Raw genomic sequence first — 21,862 nt, forward strand, 5'->3', positions numbered from 1 at the left:
TTTATATAAGTTTTCAAATTGTATGAAATATATACCAATAGGTCGTTATGAACCTTTAGGTAGTGCTTTTCTTCATGAGGTCTGGTCGCTTCCATACACATACAGATGTTTCAAAGATGATCAAGAAGTTTATCTGAATGGAGAGGAATGCACTGAGACGCCAGATCATTCACTAATGTGTAGGCACATACAGTTACACGGTTCATGCAACAAACACCGACCAAATATGGCTTGCGTGTTGCAAGGCACGCCAGTTCCTGCTATCATCCCCACGTTCAAGTTGTTGGAAAATGGTAGTTATTTGATGCTCAATAATGAAGATTGTTCTGAGTTAATTAAAAGTATTCCTTTTATCGTAACAGTAAGTGAACGGGTTATTTGCTGCAGAAATGTTCTATTTCCTCCCACACATGAACATAGGGAGTTTTCAATCTGGCCACAAATACCAACCTTGGGACACGTTTCAACGGCATGGCAAGAATAAGAGCTCTTTTGTCTCAGAGAGAGGTGGCCTTGAGTTCGGCCCGTGAAACTTTCGTACTTCACATAGCGAACACCCGTACAGAGGTGCACACCCTTTTCAATTAAGATTTGCCTTTCAATTTCAGCAACATGTTTCCGACTATCTTTAACGCATCCTCCACAAAGTCCCTGACACACTTTTTTAAAGTTGTTACCAGTGGTCTCGTGACTTCATTTGAGAAAATCTTTGGAGTCATCCCTGCTTCCTTTCATTGTATTTTCTGCACTCTGGTTCGTGGATTGGCATTTTTACTTGCATTACCAGCGGACGCTCTTGTGCTTTTTTACATTTTTAAATATGGATGTCCCTCCTATGCAACCTCCGACCCTGCAGCTGCTGACACTGTTCCGCAATCGCATGCTAGAATATTATGGCACAATGCCGTTGGCGATATTAAGCACGGCATATGGATTATCTTTTCGGTTCTCCTACTTCACCTGTGTCCAGCCTGTATTTCACTGCCTGACCTGTGATTTCGATTGGGCCATTGATTTGTGTCTCTGCGGACCGGTTTCTCCTGACGTCGACTTTAATCAGCTGATGACTCCTATCATTACTCACGAGTTGGTTTGTCCTGGCGAAAGGATTATGGCTGTGGCATTGATGCATGGACTACTTGGTCCCTGGAATTTACTGGCGGCAGCACAGTCTTTCTTGGAACAGAGCTTTCTTGAAAACCCACCGAGCTGTCCTCTGATGGTGATAGAGGATCCGGTGCTGGGAGAGCACGTATGTTCTTTTCCGCTTTTAAATTGGATGGCTGAACTGTTTTCGGATGAAGACGGTGACTTCCTATTGGAGGCTGTTGCAGCTTATTTTGCATACACAGTTATGTCATAGACCTTTTTCATGTTTGATATGCTGAGTACTAGCATTTCATTGACAATTCATTGACTTATTTATCAAGTTTTTATTATTTACCTTGCCTATTGGCTTAAGACTCGATAAAGTACTTGGCTGTTTTATTTTTCTTTAGCATTACATTTTCCTAGTTTTTAATGCTTTACCTTGCGGACCGTCCACATATAAACTTGCAATCTGCTCTCATGAGATGGCACTTCTATTATCTTATTCAGTTCGTTTCCGGATCATGAGGAGGTGTCATCTAGGTCCTGGATATCTTTACACCGTGTTAAGTTAGCATGGGCTCATTACCGGTTTAAACGCCATTTTTCCTTTTTTGCAACTTCTGCACACGACACTTAGTTGTTGCTTTAGCTTTCCACCTAGTAGTTCATCGTGGTTTACATGAGAATAATATGTTATTGGTCTACTATCTGCTTTACTTGTTAAACTATATCTGTACAGCGAGTGCTAAAGTTTCAAGAACAACACGATACAGAATTGTTATGAGGTCTGATCTCCACGACTTCATACTCATAACATAAGTGCAACTTCTGCCAATTCTGGGCATGAGGCGGGTTTTATATTGCTTTGCCGAACACACATACACAACAGTTGATGCGGTTCACATGAAGAGAGAGCTGGTGTATGGTGATGTGATTCCTTCAAATCTAAGACACTAAAGTATGGGCACGCCCTAAACCAACACAAAGAGACCTTCTTAGCAAATAATATAATATGTGTATTAGGGAGGGTGAGATATAAGCAGCCGCGGGCCGTGGAGGGAGTTACGATGGGGCAGGGGGGCGGGGAGGGGGAGAAGCAGGGTGGAGCCCTCTCTACCTTGCCCCTCCCCCTCCCCGCCTCCCTGCCCCACCGTAACTCCCTCCACGGCCCGCGGCTGCTTATAAGTGTTGCTAACTCTTATTCATTTACAGCATGTTAACATACTGTCACCATTCGCTTTTTATGTACTAGTAACTATGCTGGTAATTTTGCTACTGATAATATGTGTACTTGTATTCTCCACCCTGCTTCTCCCCCTCCCCGCCTCCCTGCCTCACCGTAACTCCCTCCACGGCCCGCGGCTGCTTATAAGTGTTGCTAACTCTTATTCATTTACAGCATGTTAACATACTATCACCATTCACTTTTTATGTACTAGTAACTATGCTGGTAATTTTGCTACTGATAATATGTGTACTTTTATTATCTAAGGTACTACGCCTGAGAAGACGGCATTAGTAAATAAACATTTCAAATACACATCTGTTCTTCTTAACTCCATGTTCTGGTTTCTAAGAAATCTATAACGACCGACTGTTCATGAGTTCCACGTATCCTGAGGTACTATAAGTTCATATTCTGGATTGTCTAAACATTGAGAGTTTGTTATATCCAATGTGACACTGTACCTAGCTTGCTAAGGAGTTTTTGATTACTAACGTGAGTTTTGGGACACCCTAATTCGCCGAGGTTCCAATCCTCTGTCCACAGTTCTGTGTGACAACAGAAACCCTGCGACAGGGGCACCCCCGACCCTTGCTGGAGCTTCATCACACTTGCGATACAACTCCAGCAATGCGCCACCTTTACGGCACAGATACATCACGCATCTGTGCTGTTTTTGCCCCATGATGCGCCGCATTGTAAATGCAGCACACCATAGGTGACGGAACAGCGGCACAGAATGACTAACACATCCCTGGTGATGCGCCAGTCATCATAAATGTATCCCTATGCTTCTTATCTTGTTAGAGATGAACCGCCATATATATCATCAAAGTTTTTTGCATTTCCTAAATAGCGAACTTTAAGGAATAAATAGCGATTCTTTACCATTCCTAGTTTGCTATGAGCTATTTGCTAATTAGCCGAATGTAGCCCAATGAAGCCCAATGTAGCCCAATGTAGCCCAAAGATGGCCGCCAGACACACAAAAAAACAAATGTAGCCCAAATATCAGCCAGATGTAGCCCAACTATAGCCCAGTGACAGAATGACCAATCAGCTTCGCAAACCTCCGTTACGCGAAGCGGAGCGCTGTTACAGATATATATCTTTTTTTGAACGTTAATTTCTCAAAATCCACTGGAGCACATATATTGAGACCTAGCAAAGGCACATCGGGCTACCAGTCCCTAATATTTTGCCAAGTTTCGTGCAAATCCATTCAGCCGTTCAATTATTATTATTATTATTTTTTTTTGCCCCGCGGGGCCCTTTTAAAACCTCCACATCAAACCTAGGGGGTCAGCGAGGATCTACTATGCCCCCTTATAGTTATTTCCCCCTTTGTTTTGACCTCCTCTTGTCTCTCGATCCTACCGAGAGACAAGATGGCGGCCGCTACGGACTGTTTGGAATGTTGACAGACGCCGGAGAACCAATCAGCTTCGCTTCACAAAGCTCCGTTGCGCGAAAAGTCCGCGAACCAGAGCGCTAACCGGTCCGCTGTTACAGATATATATCTTTTTTTAAACGTTAATTTCTCAAAATCCACTGGAGCACATATATTGAGACCTACAAAAGGCACATCGGGCTACCAGTCCCTACAATTTTGCCAAGTTTCGTGCAAATCCATTCAGCCGTTCGGGCTAAAAGTGAGGCCAACCGCCCTATGGAAAACTCAATGTTAAAAACACGTTTTGGGACCCCCCTTTTTTCTCGGCCCCCACTGGACGAACCCCCCCCAAATTTTCAAGGGCTGCTCGGAAACAAAATGTGCCATTTTCCTGAAAATTTCAGCCAATTCCGTCCACAAACGCCAAAGTTATTAGACATAGAATTTTCAAAAAACCCATAGAGAAAAAATCCTGACTATATATACCTACTGGCGACCGCCAGTAGGTAATATATATATATATATATATATATATATATATACATACTTGAAAAAGATACTGGACAGCAGGACAGGAAGGATTCGGTATTTGGGTGTTTTTATGGTCCTCACCTCCACTGAGCACATGCCACTGGAATTGCCATCTCGTCTCAGAGGACGCTCGCAAGGTGATGGCACAAGGAGGACACTAAGGGCCCCATTAGGATGGCACCCTTGCGGAAAACGGGACCGCCCGCCTTAAGGTCGGGGGTCCCGATGTCTGCATTAGGATGCGCCCGCCAAGGTGGCGGGCACATCCCCCATTTTTAACATTGTGGCGGGGGTGTTCACTGCACCGCACGCCACAATGTTAAAAATGAATGCGCGCATTTGCATAAACAAAGCGGCAGGCACCGGGCGGTGCCTGCCGCTTTGTTTATGCAAATGCTGGGGGGTACCACAGGTAGCCCCGTGTGCACCCCCCACCCCTCCCCAGAGTGAAGACCGCATGCCTTGCCGCCACGAAAAGTCATCCGATTTGGCCCATACTAATATGGCGGGCGGTGTCTATGCGCCACCGCCACCATATTAATCCTTTTCCGCCCCGGCCGCAAGGCGACCGGGGCGGAAAAGCGGCGGACGGTCTTTCCGTCCGCCGCGGTCCCCCCCCGCCATACTAATATGGCGGGGGCATTCGGGAGTGGATGCCGGGCAGATTGCACCCACCAGGCCGGCGGTGGTTACCGCCAGCCTGGCGGGGGCAATCCGCCCGACATCGTAATGGGCCCCTTAGATTCACTGTATTTCCAAAAAAGAATTGTTGTCCACAGTGATGTATATTTTAATTTATTTATGTTTCTGTATGTTTTTTCCAGTGTTTATGAAGGACAAAAGATTGGGGCTTCGTAGCCCCCACGTTACCTCGTTAAACCTTCTCTGTTTGATTTTATCTCTGAATACGACCTTGTGTAATTCCTGGTCACTCCTTCAGAATAGAACAAGCGTCTTCATTTCCTTACAGCACTGCCGTGTTTTTGCCCATCATTGATAACTTCGAGGAGCAAACCAGATGGTGCCCTTTTTTTCATTAAAGGGGGGTAGGGAGGTTTTGGCTAAAATATATCTTATTACATCAAGATAAACTAGGAAGTGGCTGGGATACTGCCTTGAAACAAGATGCCCAGTACTTTTGAAGAATAACAGTTTTCACCAGTATGCTTGTCCGTATTTGCTGTTGGCTTTTTCTGATGCTGGAGCCATATTGAGGGCTTTGTCTACACTATTCGTCGTGGCTCTGTGCTCTGCCTTTAAATTGAGGTATATTTAGTACTTTCATGGGTGTTCCAATGTTTTCACTGCAGCCTACTCCCATTGCAAATGTGCTGGCTTTTAGTGATTGATTTGATGTATGTGTCAGTGCAGTGTAAAGGCTTGCAGAAGTGAAGCATAGAAATGACTGACCTGGTACAACAGGATACTGTGGTTCATTTATAGACATTGTGGAAGGTTTTTTCCCATTTCCATACTGTGGCTATTGCTGCTGTTTTGTTGGTAATTACAGTGCTTTGTATAGGTAGACAGTATTTAACAGCACTAACTTTCTTAATTGGAGGTAGAGCACCAGCAGTACGCTGAATGCCTTGGCATTCTTTTAGTTGGTTTTATTACATGAATCCATGGCTACAAAAATAGGCGTTGTCTTTCTTGACACTAGAGCTTCCTTTACTGGAACTGAAGTGGACACATGGAAGTCGTCTGAGTGGACTTTTGTCTCCAAAAGAACCTCAGAAGTATGCTACTGACATGTCATTATGTGAAAGGAAAATCACAAAGCAAACAAGCCATTGCAATACCTCATTGTATTCTATGTTCATCACTAATTAGTAGATGTTAGGAAATATACCAGTGGCTTCCGAACCGTGTGCCCCAGCACCCAGGTGCCCAGACTGGTTTTGGTTGGGTGTGTCCATCTCCAATCTCAGCGCGCACGAACAGCAAACAGATACAATCACTGAATGGTCCGAGGGCCCACAAATATTGTGAAAAGAGAAAGTAGACACATCCTTGCATTGCACGCACCTTTCTAAATACCTTCATCCCAATTATTTTCAGGGATTAAAATGAAAGCACTATCCAGGCCGGGTTTACACACACACCCTGCCTAAAAAAGTAATGTTATGGGGAGCCTCAGCCTACCGCCACTTGGTCAAGGGAGCCGCAGGTCAAAAAAGTTTGGGAACCACTGATGTAGAGAATAAATTACGGTGGACAGTAATATCACGAGTTGAAGCAGACCCCTGTGGAGGAGATCTTGATAGATTAACTCAGAGAGAGGCTATGTTAATTGTCCAATTCGACACACCAGGCGACGGACTAAATGAAATGTGTTTACTTTACAGTTTGTAAGATATTGATGGCCAGTTTTGAGTTACTACTCCAAAACTGTGATGAAAAGATCAAAACCCTCAACTTCTATCATTAAGGTATTGGCAATTGCCACAACGCGACTACATCTCCCGGAAGTCTTGTGGAGGAGACTTATACAGACCTTGATAATTTTAACACACAGCCGATGGTTTAAAGAGAAGTCTGAACTTCATAAATTGTAACAACACGATGGGCAAGTCGAGTATATAAATCAAACTACCAAAGTGTGTCAGAAGATCCGTACGTTCTGCTAATAATAACCAGCACAAAAACACAACTCTATTAAGGTTAATTTTGACCAACGCCACAACATGGCTACATCTCCCAGAAGTCCCGTTAACTTGCCAAACCAGGTAGGCATAACCCCGACATACCGGACGTTCATGCTTAAAGTCTACAGCAGGGGTACTCAAAGTACGGCCCGCAGGCCAGTAGCGGCCCGGCAAGCCTTCAGTGGCAGCCCGCGGCGCTTGAGACATCGCACCTGTGTGTTTTCTTTTTTAACTTCAGCAAATACCTCGGGGAGCAGCAGTGCGTAATCAGAGAGACTGCTCTCTGGGGGCCGGGCGATTCTAGCCACAGTCAAGAGTGGAGCTGCAGGGGCGCTAAGAGGTGAACAAAGCCTCATTAACAAACAAATGGTTGTTTAAAGACCTGTGAAGTACTGGGGTGCCCGGGAGGCAGTGTCAGCCAGGCTGACACACAGGGGAGAGGTGGGAGGACAGCAGGAACTGAGAGCCGGGTGAGGTGGGAGGGCAGAGCAGGGAGTGAGAGCCAGGGTGAGGGAGGTGGGAGGGCAGAGCAGGGAGTGAGAGCCCGGGTGAGGGAGGTGGGAGGGCAGAGCAGAGAGTGAGAGCCCGGAGAGGTGGGAGGGCAGAGCAGGGAGTGAGAGCCCGGTGAGGTGGGAGAGCAGAGCAGGGAGTGAGAGCCAAGGGAGGTGGGAGGGCAGAGCAGGGAGTGACAGCCCTGTGAGGTGGGAGGGCAGAGCAGGGAGTGAGAGCCCGGTGAGGTGGGAGGGCAGCAGGGAGTGAGAGCCCGGTGAGATGGGAGGGCAGAGCAGGGAGTGAGAGCCCTGTGAAGTGGGAGGGCAGAGCAGGGAGTGAGAGCCCTGTGAAGGTGGGAGAGCAGAGCAGGTAGTGAGAGCCGGGTGAGGTGGGAGGGCAGAGCAGGGAGTGAGCCCTGTGAGGTGGGAGGGCAGAGCAGGGAGTGAGAGCCATGTGAAGTGGGAGGGCACAGCAAGTAGTGAGAACCGGGTGAGGTGGGAGGGCAGAGCAGGGAGTGAGAGCCCTGTGAGGTGGGAGGGCAGAGCAGGGAGTGAGAGCCCTGTGAGGTGGGAGGGCAGAGCAGGGAGTGAGAGCCCTGTGAGGTGAGAGGGCAGAGCAGGTAGTGAGAGCCGGGTGAGGTGGGAGGGCAGAGCAGGGAGTGAGAGCCCTGTGAGGTGAGAGGGCAGAGCAGGTAGTGAGAGCCAGGTGAGGTGATGGAGGGCAGCAAGGAGTGAGAGCCGGGTGAGGTGGGAGGGCAGAGCAGGGAGTGAGAGCCGGGTGAGGTGGCAGAGGACAGAGCAGGGAGTGAGAGCCTGGGTGAGGGAGGTGGGAGGGCAGAGCATGGAGTGAGAGGCCGGGTGTGGGAGGTGGGAGGGCAGCAGTGAGTGAGAGCCGGGTGAGGTGAGAGGGCAGCAGATAGTGAGAGCCGGGTGAGGTGGGAGGGCAGCAGGGAGTTAGAGCCGTGTGAGGTGACTGAGAGCAGCAGGGAGTGAGAGCCGTGTGAGGTGACTGAGAGCAGCATGAAGTGAGAGCCGGGTGAGGTGACAGAGGGCAGCAGGGAGTGAGAGCCGGGTGAGGTGGGAGGGCAGCAGGGAGTGAGAGCCGGGTGAGGTGGGAGGGCAGCAGGGAGTGAGAACCGGGTGAGGTGAGACAGATGGAGATAGAGACAGATCAAGACATATAGAGACAGAAATCTGCAACTGCTCCGATACAATATTTGCCCTGGGGACATCAAATGAAGGGGCTTTATGTTGACATAAATGTCCCTGGTGCAGAGCGAAGCAAGTGCTCAGTACAGGATCTTCAAGTGCTCCAGTACTATATTTAACCCCCAAGTTGAGGTGGGGTCAGGGCATATGCTCAAGAGACTACAGTTGGACGTACATGGCTCTTGTACGTGTTGCCAATAAGTACCCCTGGCACTATCATACTAGCTCCTATGTTGCAACTGTCCCAGTGTAAGGGGCGTAACTAGTGAATGCCAAAGCCCCAGGAACAATTAAAAGCTGAATTACAATAAAGTGCCCCAAGATGCAAGATGAGACCAATTAATCCGTCCAGAATTACTGTTGTATGTGTAAGTGTCATTGATGCATGCAAAATCTGCATCATATCTGCAGTGTAAATGTGTGTAATTCAGGTGATGTGATTTCTCTCTGTACAAGTTGTAGTTAGTACGCCTGATACAGGCAGGGGTAAGTGCACTTGGTACATGTTAAAAGTGTCCCTGTGCATTTTGAGGTAAGTGCAGGTTGAGATTAATCTCGCTCCTCCCGGAGCAAGGAATAAGCCAAGGACGGTGGCACACGCCGCCGCAGCGAGAGAAATCAGAAGCCGGGTCCGCGAGATGGCTGGGCATCTTCAGGACAGTACACTGGGGTCAGTGCTTTTCCAGCACAGTCACCCTAAGAACGAGCATAACACCCTGTGTCTGTGCTTTTCTGGCAGGTAACGTGCTTGGTCCTGTAGTCGTGGGTCCGTGTATGTGCAGTCACATACAGTTTACACTGACTGCGCATGACAATTCAGTCAGCCCAGTCCTGACCCCTGCCCACCTGATGCCCCACCCTGAGACTGAAGACCACACAACTGCGCCATGCGCAGGCTCAGCATGCAGATCTTCCCTAAAACGCATATGGTGTGGTATTTCAGTGACATATGTCCTCGCTCTACAAGACATAGAACTAGCCGCCAGGCACAATGTTGTACCATGTACATTTGGCTAAAAAGGGTTTCTGCCATGAGTGGCACACAGGGGACTTCGGGGTAACTCGGAGCTTCTTGTGCGGAATCGATATCAAGAGATTTTGCAAACATAATTTTTGTTACCGGGGCTCCTGGTGCATGCACCTTGTAATATATGAACAAGCATTGAGCGACAAGTTAACTTTAACACTAGGTCCCAGAGTTCAGACGGACCCTGTCTCATAGCTGCCAAGGTTTCAGATTGCTATGTGTGACATTTTCATAATTTCAGTGTAATTATGAGTGACATTTCAAGGACTATGAGTGACACTTTCTACAGAGCAAAATCAAGCAATGTAGAAGAGAGAACATATAAATAACAGAAATTACACCCATTTGAGCAATGTGAAACTCTAAGGAGATCTTAAAACAGCAGAAAAGCACCAGAAATGGAAAGGAACTAACCTAGTGCTCTTTTAACCTGATCGGACAGTGACCACAGACTCTCTGTATCAGGCAAGGCTCAGGAGAGTGAGGCTATGGCATATGTAGGTTACAGCCAGCCAGGGCGCTGTTGTGTGTAAAACGGTATGTCCCCTTATGAGATAATCCAGACATATGGCAGATGCTAACAGTCCAAAAGAGAACTGGTTAAAGTTTGACAACAAAAGAGGTGTGCAGTTTCCTTTTTTTATTTATTAATCCACCATACGCTTTGGGAGGAGGCGCACTTCTTTATCAGTTTCCCAGATGAGGACGGATGTCCCATTAATCTTAAACACAAAAGCCTGAAATATTAAAGTCAGAAAAAGTAATGGCATTAATGTGGAAAGAGTCTAGACTAATGGCCATTCAGAAATTAAATTACCCATCTGTAACATTAAAGAGAAGACATAGGCACAAAGATATATATATATATATATATATATATATATATATATATATACATACATACACACACACATATATGTATATTTTTTTTTCCCTGCAAAAGTCCAGCCTTGCTTCCGATCACATCCAGCAGATGGGGTTGGTGCCGACAGGCGGCCGCTGGACCCGCTGTAATATTCAAGCTTACTCACGCTGCCAGAACGTAAGAATAGTCGCATTCAGGATTTGAAAATGAAGAGTTGTTAAGTATTTATTGACTGACGCATTTTAACAGCACGGTCTTTGTCAAAAGTATGAGTATGTGTGTGTGTGTATATATATATATATATATATATATATATATCAATCAACAAACGACCACCTTTCTGCAAAGAAGTCCAAGGACACAGCGGGGATTCTTTTGAAGCCTTTTATTCACTCTCTTTCAGCACGGCATAATGCATTTCGGCATTTCCTCCTTCAGATGCCGCTGGTAGCCCGTTGTCACCTGCTCCCTCCTTTGAATATCCCGTGGCACTCCCATTGGTGGGAGATCAGCTGACCCTGCTGCCATCAGGGGAATGAAGTCTAATGCACAACTACAATTCCCAACATCCACTGTTCAGGTAAGTATTGCAGCCGGATCCGATGTTGCTACCATGAGCGCTGATATTTGCCTCGCATAGGGGGGGCCATGTGGTGGCCGGGGATTTAGAAATAACAGTTTTGGAGGCTCCCTCCAGTCCCCTACGTCCACCCCCAAAAATGAGAACACACTAGGCCGTGAGGCAAGCTGCAATCACCCTCACCTCCCCATGCAGTCACATGCTGTCAAATGGCAGCAGCCACTGGTATGGTCCGTTCTCGAGGCGGTCACTGGGATGTTTCAATCCCTTGATGCAAAAGTCCGAGTTTCCAGCATCTCCCAGGACTGCTTAATGGACGGGTCCTTGTATCGCGCTAATGGCAAGCGTGCAAAACATCAACAAACGACCACCTTTCTGCAACGAAGTCCAAGGACACAGCGGGGATTTTTTGGAAGCCTTTTATTCACTCTCTTCCAGCATGGCAAAATGCATTTTGGCATTTCCACCTTCTTCAGATGCCGCTGATAGCTCGTTGTCACCTGCTCCCTCCTTTGAATATCCTGTGGCACTCCCATTGGTGGGAGATCAGCTGACCCTGCTGCCATCAGGGGAAGGAAGTCGAATGCACAACTACAATTCCCAACATGCACTTTTCAGGTAAGTATTGCAGCCGGATACGATGTTGCTACCTTGAGCGCTGATATTTGCCTCGCAAATGGGGGGGGGCATGTGGTGGCCGGTGATTTCGAAATAACAGTGTTGGAGGCTCCCTCCGGTCCCCTATGTCCAACCCCAATAATGAGAACACACCGGGCCGTGAGGCAAGCTGCAATCACGCTCACTTCCCCGTGCAGTCACAGGCTGTCAAATGGCAGCAGCCACTGGTAAGGTCCGTTCTTGAGGCAGTCACTGGAATGTTTCAATCCCTTGATGCAAAAGTCCGAGTTGCCAGCATCTCCCAGGACTGCTTAATGGACGGGTCCTTTTATCTCGCTACTGGCAAGCACGAAAAACATCAACAAACGACCACCTTTCTGCAAAGAAGTCCAAGGACACAGCGGGGATTCTTTGGAAGCCTTTTATTCACTCTCTTTCAGCACGGCATAAGGCATTTCCGCCTTCTTCAGATGCCACCGATAGCTTGTTGTCACCTGCTCCCTCCTTTGAATATCCCGTGGCACTCCCATTGGTGGGAGATCAGCTGACCCTGCTGCCATCAGGGGAATGAAGTCTAATGCACAACTACAATTCCCAACATGCACTGTTCAGGTAAGTATTGGCACTTGCTTGCGTTGATCGCGAGGGCTGCCCTCTGCAGCACCTCCAACACTTCCCATAGGTGGTGCAGATGTTCCTCCCAAGTGGCACTGAACACTGTGATGTCATCCAGGTGGATGGCACTGAAATGCTCCAGTCCAGCCAACACCTGGTTGAACAACCTCTGAAAGGTGGCAGAGGCGTTTTTTCACCCAATTTGCATGACCCAGAATTGGTAGTGCCCCTCTGGTTTTGAAAATGCTGACTTCTCCTTTGCCCCATCAGTTAAGGCAATCTACCAGTACCCAGACATTAAGTCAAACGTAGTGGGGTACTGGGCAGCTCCCCACCGATCTATGAGCTCATCAGCTCTGGGGATAGGGTGTGCATCAGTCCTGGTGACTGAGTTGAGCCATCGGTAGTCCAAACAGAACCAGAGTTCTGGCGTGGCATTCGGTGCGGCAGCCTTTGGGACCAAGACCACTGGGCTGGCCCAAGGGCTGCTTGAGGGCTCCATCACCCCATCTGTAACATCTTGGAGAATTCCTCCTTGATGCAAGCTTTGACCCTGTCAGTCACTCTGTAAATGCTGTGCTTCACAGGAGGGCTATCCCTGTGTAAACATCATGGACATACCACTGAGTGATACCAGGGGTAGAAGAGAACAGAGCAGCAAAGTGTCCCAACAGTTGGCGGCAATCACTCTGCTGTTCAGGAGTCAGGGCGGGGGAGAGGGTTACACAGTCCACTGACCCATCATGTACCTTAGCAGACAGGCGGTCAGGAAGAGGCTCAGTCTCCTCTTTTATTCCAGCATCTGTCGCCAGGAGCATGCCCACTTTGGACCTCTCCAAATGGGGCTTAAGGTGGTTCACATGCAGGACCTGCAAAGAGTTCCCTGGAGACTGCAAGTCCACCAGGTAGATGGCTTTACTCTTGCGCTCCACCACCTCAAATGACCCAGTCCACTTATCCTGGAACGCGCAAGGTTCCACTTGGGCCATGACCCACACTTTTTGACCAGGCTGAAACTCAATCCGAGTGGCATTCTGATCATACTACCCTTTAATTTCTTCCTGTCTGGCTTCCAGATTCACCTGAGCGAGTTTCCTGAAGTGCTTAGTCTGGTTCCTGAAGGCAAGTATGTAGCTATATACATATTGGGGAGTGTTACTGGGAGCTTTATCCCAGCCTTTTTTGACCAGACTCAGAGTTCCTCTTACAGGATGCCCATACAGGAGCTTAAAGGGACTGAACCCTAAGGACTTCTGCGGTACAACTTTGTAAGCAAACAACGGGCATGGTAAGAGGATGTCGCACTTACGCCTCATGGGTTCACCAAGAGCCATAATCATGTCCTTCAGGGTCCAGTTGAATCTCTCAACCAGCCCATTACCTTAGGGGTGGTAAGGAGTGGTGAAGTTGTAGGTAACACTGCACTCCTGCCACAGGGAGTTCATATACTTGGATATGAAGTTGGTACCCCAGTCGGACACCACCTCTCTGGGGAACTCCACACGAGAGAAAATCCCCATCAACGCATGACCCACTACGGGGGCTGTCACAGTCCGGAGAGGGATGGCTTCCGGGTACTCGGTGGCATGGTCCACCAAGACCAGGATGAACCTGTTGCCCATTTGTGCATGCACACATTAACACAGTGAAAACACTACAAATGGACACAACACCAGTTTAGCAAAATAAGTAACATTTTATCTAAACCAAACAAGACCATAAACGACAAGAATCCAACATACAATACTGTAAAAACAGTTACTGTGCAAAATAACCTTTAAATTGCAGAAATAGCTAAAAAACACAGTTCTCCCCAGTCTGTAGCTCGGTCCGGGGCTACCTCGATGCTGAAAAGGACAGAGTCTAAAAAATCCCAGCTGACGGCATCAGTGCAGGGTCAGCTAAAGCGAAGACAGACTTGAAAACAGTACCTTTCTCATTGCTGCCGACACGTTGGAACGAGCCAGTCGGGGTAACGTTGCGGTGGCATTGCAAAATGGAAGTGGTGCAGGGTACGGTCCCCTCTCGATGCGGTGCAAGCAGTGGCTTGGTGACGATCATCCAGATGGCATCCGTGAGGCCAAGGCTTACGACGCAAGTTGAGGCAGTGCTCAATGCAGCGCTGGCAGGCTGTGGTGCAGGTGACCGAGTTGGTCGATATACAGGTCGGGCAGCGACAGAGTTGGTGACATCTGTGCAGTGTGTAGCGAAGCGGTACGGAGTGCGATGCCCACAGGGCGCAGTACAAGCAGCAGCTCGTTAACGGAGTCGGTGAGACCAGGGTTGCGCTGCGAAACGAGGTGGAGCTCTCTGCGGTGCCTTCAGGATACGGAATTCTGTGACGGGCTTGGTGACAGAGTCAGTTGCCCTTTTCTTCTGCGGCGACTGAAACCAGTGGTTCCGGAGACGGTGCACAGAAGGACGGTGAGGTCTTTGCTGTTCCAGAGACCTCTTGAACAGGGGGCAAGCTCCACTTCAAGCCCTTGGAGACACTTTGCAAGCAGGATACACACAAAGTTCCTCTCCTTGGCAGAAACAGCCACTACAGACCAACCTTAGAGAGCACACAGCAAAGGGGCAGTACTCCTCCTCCAGTTTCTCCCAGCTCTTGTCCTTGGCAGAGGTTCCTCTTGATTTCCAGAAGTAGTCTAAAGTTCTGGGGTCTGGGCCCCAATATTTATAGAGCACAAATCATTTGGTCTCTGGTGGCAGAGAAGCCCTGTGTTCAGCCAAAACCAGTTCTTTCCTCTCTGGGGCAGCTTCCTGGCAGGGGGTGGAGAGAGCATTGTCCTTGACAGACCAGGCCCATTCAGGTGTGAAAGGAATCTCCTCCCCCTACTCTAAATGCAGCCCAAGTCTATTCAGCCCAGCCCTGATCATCCTGGAAAGGCAGGACACACCTCAACCCCCCCAAGTGGCTGTCTGAACAGATTGCACATCCCCTGCCCCTGTCACTCTAAAACCAGACAGTCAATACACAACCTAGCAGAGGCACACTGGATGGCTAATCAAGAAAATACCTACTTTGTAAAAGTGGTATTTTCAACCCAGAATGTAGGCCTATAGGAATGATTAGAGTCACAATAGCTAAGGGCGATTAGCAATTTTCGAATCACTAAAGGAATCGCACATTTTATTGCGAGTCCTACATGCATAGGCATTTTCGATCACCAAATAGCAATTCCGTAAAAATCGCTATTTGGTCACCGCAAATTAGTTTAATGCATGTCCCCCCCCCTTGTGTGGGTCTAGGAGGCGGTTTCATGTCATACAATGTTTCCCTTAAATGCTCAATGATTCTCAAATTAAATGTCCCATAATGAGGAAATGTCAAAGGACCATCTTTCTCAGTAATCTCATGCCATTGTAGGAGCCAAACACATGTGAAGACCCACGTCTATCGCCATAGTAGAACCTGGCGTATCTTTGGGTGGTGCATCTTCTTCCTTTTTAACAGGCACTGTCGCATCTCCTTTCACTAGGATCTGTAATGCTTTAAAGAATTTCCTTTTCGATCAAATATGCAATATTCACAAATGGCGTTTTGTTGAATCAAGGAAATTACTTTACACCCACGATTCTCTGTTCTGTGATGGCAACCAACAGCAGTGAGGCTCTCTATAACGTATGCAACCCATACAGCACAGCTTTACACCAACTGAAATATACCCGTGTGGCACATTGTGATGTCAATCTCACTCCTTGCAGCAGCTCACCTTCCTTTATAATTTTTACAAGCGTGATCTCTAAGCAATTTATGCAAAACAAATTAATGCAATTTCAAAAACTAAAGGCTCCTCTAAAGAAACTACAGATTTTCATACATAAAAAAGATAGTTTGGCGCTACACTTCTCGACCTATCCTGACATTCGCTTCAAATGAAACCTCGAACAGCGGGGTCTCACTCGCATTGGTACATTTCCTCCCTTTGCACTGAGATCAACTATACCAATCACATCTGACAATCACACAAAGGTAAGGTCCTAGCCCAATAATGCTGTTGACGTCTCACAATCAGCATCACAATGCAGCAGACAACAGCACCCAGAGTCATCTGCACTGACAACTCCTACCATGTATCCCGGGATCTTAGGCCACAATGGACCTGAAGACCACATCCACTTCTTTGCATTAAGCGCCACATTCACACATCAACTTAAATTATCTCTGCAGAACACCACACAGCCACAGCAAATACCGCAATCTAAGCATAAGCAATTGCAGCGAGGAACCCTATTAATACTCACACTCCGCTGCTACAATTCATTTCCAAACATCTGGAACTCCATCAATCCTTCATTCGAACCATGGGTTTTTGGAGTTTGGAAAGGGCTTGGGCAATTTCTAAATAGGATATTCGAACTCCCTCACGTCAGTAGAAAACCATCCTCTGTTACCAAGCTGGCAGAGAGTTGGTGGTCGTCCGGTGCAACTTTCACTATGGCGCAGAAGCTAAATGAGCGTTCTCTCTGCCTTTACCCGAGGAGGCCTGAGAGCCACCTAACTTGGGTCGACATTTTATAAGGTTCACTACATTTAGGTCTGATTTGTGATTGGATTACCCGTTATACTAACCTGCATTCCAAGCACTGTGTAGATGAAACAATTTTCTTTGGTCCTGCTGAATTTCCATTTGATAATTTTTTGATAGACTAGACAAGAAACATGCTGACTTCTGACTTGTTAGAGCTGCCACAGACCATTGTCTCTACGGTTAGCCACCACTATTTTTTAACAAGACAAGTAGACTCACTTATTAAAACTTACTTTAGAGAACTACTTAGTCGATTCTAACACCATTCATAGGCACCTACACCTCACAACACACATCTACACATCACAGCCCTACACCCCACCTTCACATAACAGCTTTGGAATAAAAGATCTCCAATAAAGATCCCCTTTACGGGTGCCTGTCGGGAATTGCAGCACTGGCCCGACAAGGAGCTAGAACTATGATGAAGCATGACACCCAACTGGGTGTGTGACGGCCCAAGTTCCAAAAGGAGCTGGCCCCTCGTCTGTTCACTCAGCTATCTGACCAACCACATTTATTCTCTTTCCTACTTCACTTAAGGAACTGCAAAACCAGTTGAAATACTTAATCCTTTGTTTGAACCATGGGTTTTTGGAGTTTGGACTGGGCTTGGGCAATTTCTAAATAGGACACCTGAACTACCTCACGTCAGTGTAAAACCATACTCTGCTACCAAGTTTGATCCAGCGTTTTCTGGGCCTATGTTCTTACCATTGGTCCTCCCATGGACCTTTTATTTAACGCAGAGAGGTGATGGGCATTAGCATTTACATCAATCAATATAAATTAACAGTGTAACCCATTTGGCTACACAATAAGGACCAGGAATCAATAGCTAGAGTTAAGAAGGTTTATTACGAATTAAGAATCAAGTTAAGATAAACGACTCGTAACACCATGCTATAAAGATATAGAATAATAACGGGGAAGCCTAATCTCCAGAAGAAGTTCAGTCAAAGCAATACAAAAGATTAATGCTCAGAGAAGAGTCTTGAGTGTTCTTGTCTATACATGGATAAACCTAACTCATCTAAAAGTCCAGGCTAAAAGAATGGTACTAAAGTCTAAAAAAATTCAAAAATCAGGGAAATCCATAAAGGAAAATAGTACTAGGCAGGAAAATAAGTAGGAAGGTTTCATAATTTCAGAATCTCTGTCAGGAGTCTTCTTGGCTCAGGGAATAAGTGTTAGCCTAAGCCACACTCAGTAAAGAATCAAGGAAAGCGTAGAGGTCTAAACGTCTTAAAGTCTAGGGAAGAGTGCTCTATCATCAGATACCGTAGACTCCAGTTATTTACACCAAAATTGCTCAGGTAACATCCCTCTATTCGCATCATCAGGCATCTATTGTCTTTCTCTATTTCTCATGCTGTAGACTGCAACGTCTGCAAAGTATTCCACCCTGATCATGGGAACGACATTGTCTTCTTACACACAGGCTAAGTTGCAACATTGCTGAATAAGGTCCTTTAGTTAGCGCTCTGACTGTCCTTGTTCTTTTGTCAAGGTCTTCTTCTCTGGCTCTTTCCCTCTATCACTAGTACAGTAATGTATCTATTCTTCAACTACCAAAGTGTGTAAATACCTGCAAGTAATAGCATGTAAGCTGAAAATGGAAATCAATATTTTAGGCAGTACATGAATAAGGCCTACTAAAGACAACTTAAAGTATTACTCAGTGGAGTATATTTAATCTGTGTGTGCACATTTAAACACAAATGAATATGAATAGTAAGTGCATTATATTCATCTTACATGTGGCATACAGTACATCCTTTGGATAATAGCTAAGAACTACATTTAAACAAATCAATATGAATAGTCAGTACATTAGATTCATATTACATGTGTGTAGTATGGAAATTAGCAGAACAGCCAGACGAAGTATAGTTTTCCACAAAGAAGTTTATTCTGTAAACAGGGCCCACAATAGCCAGCCACAGCAGAAGAGCAGTCAATGAGCCAATATTCCTACAATCTAGAATTTCTAAACAAGTCACATTCTAAAACTCATACACTAAATATTTAAAGATACAATACACAGAAATCTACAGATCACTACCCCATATCACACACATCCCTTTTATTAATTAAACGAAAGTAAAATCAATAATACACATAGTCTCTGGAACTAACAGGAGCAGATCTAATTCTACTACTACTACTATGAAAGTTGTCACCCTCACATCCAGAAACCATATTATCACTTCCAGTATGCATACCTGACTTAAAAATCTTGCAATTATCTCCCCTATCAGAAACCGTGCTGAGAGAAGTTTCCTCATGTGTTCTCCCACTTTCACTGCTAACAGAATGAGTAACCCGTCCAAAATCAAACCAATCACACCGAACAAGTTCTTTCTTTCTTATATCACTCTGATCACTCATTTTCCCACAAATTATGTTTGCTTGTTCCTCACTCTCTTTGACCAATGCATTCCTGTTCTACCATCCTCTGTCTTGCAAAAGAACAGCCATCTTAGTTACTTTCAACACTTTAACAGGCACTGAAAATTTAGATTGCCCTTTACCAACGTTATTGGGGTTTCTGATTAAAACCCAATCACCCACAGCTAAGATGCCGTTCTTCACATGCATACGTTTGTCATAATGACGTTTGTAAATGGCTTGCTTTTCTCTCACATGCTCACGCACTTTCTGTAAATCAAGATTGTGAGTCAGCCCTACTTTGTCCAATAACCACTTAGAACTCAAACCCGAAACAGGGTTTCTACCCCTTGAGAAAACATAAGGAGAAACATTTGTAGTACTATGAGGTATAGTATTAGAATTCCAAACCTTGTGATGTAAATATTCAGCCACATCCAATTTATTGGCAACAGCGGTTTGCCCACCTTCTTTTAACAAACGGTTTGCCCTTTCAACAAAACCGTTGGAGGCTGGACTATGCAATGGTGCAAGAATATGTCTGATATCATTTTTTAATGAAACAGGTTTATTTATTTGGAAACCAAATGCGTCCCATTGTCAGTAACAATTTCTTTAGGCATACCTTCAATTAAAAACAAACGCTCCAAAAAGGAAACAACTGAACTGGTATCAGCATTTTTCACAATAACAAAATACAACCATTTTGAGAAATAATCATTAGCGACAATAAGAAATCTTTTGTCACCACTGAAAACATTAAAAGGACCAGCAAAGTCTAGACCTAACTTTCTCATGCCCCGTTAGGCAATGCCACAGGACACAAAGGTGCTGTGGATGTCTTCCAGTGTTTATCAAAACACAATCACTCAGCACACCTTTTAACAAACAGTTTGACTTGACCATCAATACCTGTCCACCAATATGTTTGTTTAATCTTCATAACTGTAGCAGTGATACCTAAATGTCCTTCATGAGCCAACAAAATGATTTTCCTCTCAAACCTACAGGAGGTACAAACATGTCCTGTCTAACTAAAATGTTGTTGACTACAGACAATTCAGATGCTACTTGAGAAAAAAACTTTACATCTGAAGACATACATCTATCACAAGGCCAACCTACAATCAGGAATTTCTTAACTCTATTAAAACAATCACCCTTTTCACAATTCTCAAACCATTCCTTGTCTGTAATTTTGATCTCTTCTGTAATATCGCCCGCAATGAACACAAACTCATCGTCACTCTTCTAGGTATCATGGTCATCATCATTCTTTACCGGTAAATAATATAGGCAGTCTGCCCTAACATTCTTTCCAAGTGGCAAATACTTAACGTCAAAATTGAATTCTTGTAGTCTTGCTAATAATCTAATGAGCCTTGAAGAGGCCTTAGTATAACAACTATCTCCCAACATGTAAATCAAAGGTTTGTGGTCTGTATATAACTGAAATTTCTTGCCCGAAATATATATTTTACATTTCTCAGCAGCCCTTGAACACTCTAATGCTTCACATTCGATAGTGCTATAATTTTTTTCAGCCTCACTGAGTGTTCTTGAGGTAAACGCTACTGTCCACTCTCGCCCTTTAACAATTTGGCTTAACACAGCACCAAGTCCTTTGGAACTAGCATCAACAGTTATAACACTTCTTTTTCCATGAGTAAAAGGTTTGATTGCAGGTGCATTCTCTATCAACTCTTTAAAGGACACAAAAGCATTCTGACTTTCCTCAGACCAAACATACTTAGCATTTTTTCTTCAATTGATTCCTCAGTGTCTGGACAATAACAGCATAACTGTGAGAAGCTGGCCTACTATATGATGTCCACTAATTAAAGTGGGCCCCTTGCACCAGTCCAAACAACGCTTATGGTGATTTAAGAGGTCAAAGATAACCTTAGAAAGCTATCCAAATGGTAGCTGTGGAGTGCAACCTTCAGGCTTAGTCTTGAATGACTTATTATGATGATGAGGAATGTTACTATGATGAGGAGCCCTCAGGTTCTGTGGAACAGGAGCTGGTGGACGTTCTGGACCAGGGAGTTCAGCAAGTGAATAAGGCGTTGGTCCGCACAATTGCGCCTTTGAAGCGCCATTTGTCTGAGTATGCTTCTCAGCAAGGTTGAGTTCCTTCTTCTGCAAAACGTTCTCCCAAATCTCCAAAAAATCCTCATCACTCAGACTTTGCAAAATTGGCTAAGACCCTGTCTTCGGACTCTGCTTCTACGAAGGCGTCCAAAACGGCTCCCTCGTCCTCTGACGATGACGATGCTTCTTCTTCCTCTTCTTCGTCTGGTCCTTCATTCCCTCCTCCTGCACAGAAAGCTCGTAAGGAGCATTTTGTGGATGCGCCTTCTCACCCCCAAGTACTTACCTTTGATCCTTCTGATATAATCCATCCTGACCCAAAATCCTGGCTCCCTTCTTCAGAAGTCGCTGAGTATATATTTAGGTGCACATTCGCCAACCCTTCGACCTCGACCAGGAAGTGAGAGCCCGTCTTCGGTCGGAGTGCTCTCGCCCTGACTTGGCGGACAAGTTAGCAGACACCCCTGAAGTGGATCCCACTATGGTCACCTATCTTAAAAAATTCGCTAAGGATCCAAAAAAGGGTATAGACAGATCTTGGCGTCTGT

General features: G+C 45.9%; 1 pseudogene; it reads left to right on the plus strand.

Moving 5' to 3' along the window:
* The first annotated feature begins 9,604 nt into the window (after positions 1-9,604).
* Positions 9,605-9,786, plus strand: LOC144781027 (U11 spliceosomal RNA; annotated as a pseudogene).
* Positions 9,787-21,862: the final 12,076 nt, after the last annotated feature.

Source organism: Lissotriton helveticus, chromosome 1_1 (genome assembly GCF_964261635.1).
Source record: "Lissotriton helveticus chromosome 1_1, aLisHel1.1, whole genome shotgun sequence".
Classification (NCBI taxonomy): Eukaryota; Metazoa; Chordata; class Amphibia; order Caudata; family Salamandridae; genus Lissotriton; species Lissotriton helveticus.